Source organism: Sarcophilus harrisii, chromosome 2, assembly GCF_902635505.1.
Source record: "Sarcophilus harrisii chromosome 2, mSarHar1.11, whole genome shotgun sequence".
Classification (NCBI taxonomy): domain Eukaryota; kingdom Metazoa; phylum Chordata; class Mammalia; order Dasyuromorphia; family Dasyuridae; genus Sarcophilus; species Sarcophilus harrisii.
In genome coordinates, this window is record NC_045427.1 from 36,086,278 (window position 1) to 36,091,670 (window position 5,393).

The following is a 5,393-nucleotide window of genomic DNA, read 5'->3' on the forward strand; positions in this document are numbered from 1 at the left end:
CTATAGCTCATGAATTCCCAAGAGTGAACTTACCTTTAGCAGTCAAACAGTAGATATGATTACCTCAAATGAAGGCATTTATTAAGATAGCATAGTTACAAAAGTAGCAACAAAACATTCCCCTCTTCCCCCACATGAATTTAGAGAATGTTTATCCCCAAACACACACATAGCATTAATGGGCACAAACTTAAGAGTTCACTGGTAGTGAGATGCACATATAGGCAATAATGTAATCAAAGCAACACATTTTTGCAGACTGCAGGACTCCCATGTCCTTTTTCTTTTCTTGGTATCCCCATGATGTTCCCTTTTGGGCAGTGTCTCTAGTGAATGCAATATTTTTTATCTAGGGAGCAACATCACTGGAAAATGTCATGACTGATTGAGGAGGGGAGAAAGAAATGTGTTCCCTTACTGGATAGAGACCCAGGGCTCACACTCAACAAAACAACTTTTTGTCTAACCTTCTTTGACTGTCCCTAACTAGACAGACCACCAGGTATATGACCAAATTTTGACCAGACAATGAAAATGTGTCCTTCCTATCACACCAGGAAAAAATTTCCATCTTTTGTAAAGGAAAAAAAGTCCTAGATCTGTCTTTGAACTTTTAAAATAACATCTGTTCCTTCTGTTACCTTGCCTTTACTTTATGTGATTACATCAACTGGGCTGGGTTGCATGTAAACCCAGTCTCCCTCACTATGTTCTCCCCACACCCCTAGTTAAACATTTACAATCTTCAACAAATGGGTATGGGGTGTTTTTGGTACATTTATTCATATTACCAGTTCTAGATAATTCTATACTGATTGGAGGAGGAGCAAAACATTCTTCTTTTGAGTGTTCTTCAGTGCCTTATGCTGAAAAGTCTCAGCAAAACCCGTTTGAATTCTTAAATAATCCAGAAATTAATATTTTTTCATGAGGGTCCATGTTTATTATAGTTGGTGGATCTAGAGGTTGCTCTCACTCCTCAATTTTATGGTTTTACAATTCAGTAGACATCACTTTACAAAATTCTTTTGAATCATCACTCAGATAGTACTTGAAAGACCTGTCCCAACCCAAAGATAATAAAGATAAGAATGAGTTAAAAGAAAATCAAAGTTTTCTAATTGGGATTAGTGACCTGCTGTTGACTGGAATTCACCAAAGAAACCAAATTTTTCTGGGTGCCCACAATTTCTCATGGGATTCCTGCAACACATGGGACATTCCAGATGGAAGTCCAAATTTATTCTGCTCCAGGACAGGAAAGACAATTCAGAAAGATTTTCCTAAAGTATGAGGCTCTCAAAAAAGAATTTGGTACTTAAAGTTCATTAACCAGAACATCTAAATCTTTAGGCCAATCTTGACTAATGGATCTGAATTCCATAATGATCTTGGACAAACTGGATTCATGTCACAGTAAGGCAATTAGTTTAGATGTGCTCAAAAGTAAAAAAAAAAAAAAAATGAACATAGATGTGTTCCCACAGTGTAATCTAGAGAAGTTGTTAGATACTGGTATCCTATGGAAACAACATCTATTTTGTCCATTTTACCTTTTCTCTTTGTAATACAATATAGTACAGAGTAATACAATAGCAATATTTAAAAGTGTTGACCATATAAAAGTTATCTCAAAGAAACTGGTCTGACTTGAAAAATGAACCATATCAAAAAACTGTCCAACTAGGATTTAAAATAAAATAAAAGAAGCTATTTTTTCTTTAGGGAATCTCTGAAATACTCAGAACACTCAGAAGAATTCTGGATGAAAAATCTTACCATTGGGTTCCTATAAATGGGTACATTTCATATAAATCTACTTTCCTAATTGAGCACTCACAGGTTCGAAGGTTAACTAGTCAGTCAGTCAATCAAAATGTATTAAGCACCAAGTTAAATTCTCAGAGGGGGCATCTACTATCCCAGGTTCAATAGTATTCTGTGAATCTGTACTCCTAAAACTATAGATCATGAATTGCAACAAGTGGGCTTAGTCTTTCCATTCTCATGACACCAAGTGACTTAGAATGCAATAATGTCCAAGCTGGAATGGACCTTAGAACATAATTATGGAGCATCTCCTCTGGGGCTATCTTCCCAATTCAACACCAGAAGGAAGCTACCTATATTATATTTTATAATTATATTATATAATATTTTATATTATATAGTGGCTACTAGATATAATTAGTTCAAAGCAAAGGCATTTATTAAATAATACAATGAGAATAGTAGCTACAAAACATTCCTCCTCTCATCCCCTATAAACCTGGAGTATATTCTCGCACAAATACATACAGCATTAGTGGAAAAAATAGACACAGCTCGGAAAACATTAGAAGTGAGAAGAAGGTGGCAAAAGAGAAAGAATATTTATTAGGTTTCTACTATGTATCAGGTGCTGTGCTAAGTGCTTCTTTGAAACTCCTAAGTTCTCCCTTGAATCCAGGGCTAACTCTTTCCTTTGTTGCTACAAGTTATTTTTCTTGAAAGTATTTCCTCTATTCTCTCTTCCCTTCTCTTTTCTCTTTCCTTTTCCCTTCCAGTTCCCGATCAGTACAATCAAGATGTCTTGATCTTCTGTGATCCTCACCTTTACAGACAGATTAAGAGGCTGACATTAAGAGACTTGCCTAGTCTTATAAATATGTGTGTGTGTGTGTGTGTATATATATATATATATATATATATATATATATATATACATAATATATTTATCTATAAATGTCTGGAACAGGATTTAAATTCAGGTCTTCTTGACCCCCAGGTCTAGCACTGTATCAACTGTTCTACCTAGTGCCATTATTACAATAATTAAAAGTGTGGATCTGCTTGCTTTGTCTCCAAGATTACCAGTGTCCTCTTAATGGCTTAATTGAAAGGTCTTTTCTTATTTCTAATGTTCTTCAACCTAGCTGCTGAATGTATTATACATATCTATATTTTCAAAAGTACTTGTTGTCTTCTCCATTAGAATACAAAGTTATCACATGTTATGGGCCAGAACTCTGAACTTGAAACATGGATTCTTACAACGTGCTAATTCAGTGGAATTGATGAAACAATGGTTATCTAATTTAGCATTATGCTTAGTAGTTCTCTAAGTTCAGTATGATTGATTTAATCTTACAACAAATAATGGTTTCATAATAATAATAATAAACCAAATAATGGTTTATACTCAGTGTAGAGCATATAAGCTGGGAGCCTCAGCCAGATTCATCGAGAAAACCAAACAAAGAACATTGCATTTTGGCATCTGAATGTGGGGCTGACATAACCCTGAGTTCAGGGGGGAAAGTCTCTGATCCTGATTTCAATGGAAAAGTCTCCATGATCCAGAAATTAGGGTAAGTACAAAAATAAGACAAGAAGGAAACTTTGTAAAGGGCTAAAGTAGTGCTTCAGCTGATATGGGACAGATGTTTAGAAAACAGCTTTCTTTTCCAATTGAAGGAAAATGTGTTGAAAGCATAGTTAAACTCACTAAAAACCAAGATTTGATTGTAACTTGTGAGCGGATCATTGAACTTTTAGAAACAGTACAGCACACATCTCCTTGGTTCTCTAAGGAAAAAGAATTAAATTCAAACGAGTGGAAATTAGTAGGAGAGCAACTATGTGAATACTACAATGATAATGGACCTGATTCAATTTCTAAAGAAACATTTTATACATATAACTTAATAAACTGGCTTTAGGAAATAATATAAGTTATAGAATAAAGAAAAAGAAGAAAGTGCAGGATGGGGAGGAAACCAATAAACTAGGTAAAAAGGATGAAGAATTGGACAAGAAAGGAGTTAAATACAATTCTGATGAATTTAAGGAATATGGTGCTTCACAGCAGGAGCCATTAGGGCATTCCCCATCTCATGACCCTCCCCCCTTAATTAACCCTTCATGGGTGGAGGGAGGAGGAGGGGGAGAGGCAGTGACACAATCAGTGACACAATGAAGCAGCCTATGACACAATTACAAAAGGCATTAATTAAAGCTAAAAAAGGACAGAATATATCTGATTTAATAAATGCATACCCTGTGATTGAAGAATTTTATTCTTCAGGGCAAGCCAGGAGAAGGTACACTCCTTTTGATCCGGAAAAAAATCAAAGATTTGAAAAAGGGTTGCACTCTTTATGGAGCTACATTGTCTTATGTTAAGATGTTACTATAGAATTTGGCTTATGAAATCTTAACCCCTAGTGATTGGAAATCCTTAGCAAGGACATGTTTAGAACCTGGACAAAACTTGTTGTGGCTTTCAGAGTATAGTGAACTCTGTAGGATGCAAGCCCAATGAAATAGGCAAACTGAAGTTAATGTACAAATCACTTTTGACCAACTAGAAGGTAAAGGTCAGTATGCAGACACTTTAGCACAGATTAATTACCCTATAGCAGCATATGAGCAAATTGCTGCTGCTACTATCAAAGCATGGGGCTCCCTCCCAGGAAAAAATGGAGGTGAAGCCTTCATGAAAATAGAGCAAGGTTCCAATGAATCCTTTGCTGATTTTATGGGATATCTGGAGACAGCTGTCACAAGAACCATTGGAGAAAATGCAGCTACAGCAATAATGATAAGACAACTAGTTAAGGAAAATGCTAATAAGGTTTGTAGAAGAATTATATGGGTAATACACAAAGATGCTCCTTTAGAGGAGATCATAAGACGCTGTGCCACAAGGGACACAAGTGCTTTTTATACCCAGACTATGATGCAAAACATGGGAAAATGGGGTCCCGCTTGGCAATGGACTTCCAGAGAGATTCTTTCAATGTGGAAAAATAGGGCATCTGGAAGCCCAATGTAGACATAGAGATAGAGTGAGAGGACAGGGTGAGAGAAGACCTAAAAACCCTATGTCCAAAATGCAAATGGGGTTTCCACTGGACCTTAGAATGAAGATTGACCCAGGGAAATGAGAGGCAGGGCCCAGCTCCAAAACCTCAAACAAAAAACAGGCGCAGCATGATGGTAGCCGAGGTTATACCCAGAGAGTCTTTAGAAGTTCAGGATTCTGATATGATCAATCAGCCGAAAAGCAATCAGATGGGAGAAAGGGATTACAATTGGGGAGAATACAGGCTTTTTAACCCAACAGAAGGGCAGCGTCCAGTGCAAGCAGCTCCAGTGTAATTGACAGGTGATGTGGAGAGAAAGTGGTAAATGGAAGGGACTAGATAGTTAACTGCTTGGGAGAAAGAGTTTGCTTATATCTCTACAGATGGAGAAGGGATCAGATGGTGCCAACGAGCCATATTCGCCTTGTCCATGAAGAGAGACAGAAAACAGTGAATAACCTTGAAACAAAGAAGACCTAAGAAACATCTGACACTGAAAGAGCATGGCTGGTAATAAGACTGTTACCAAACTTCAAATCCAGCAGG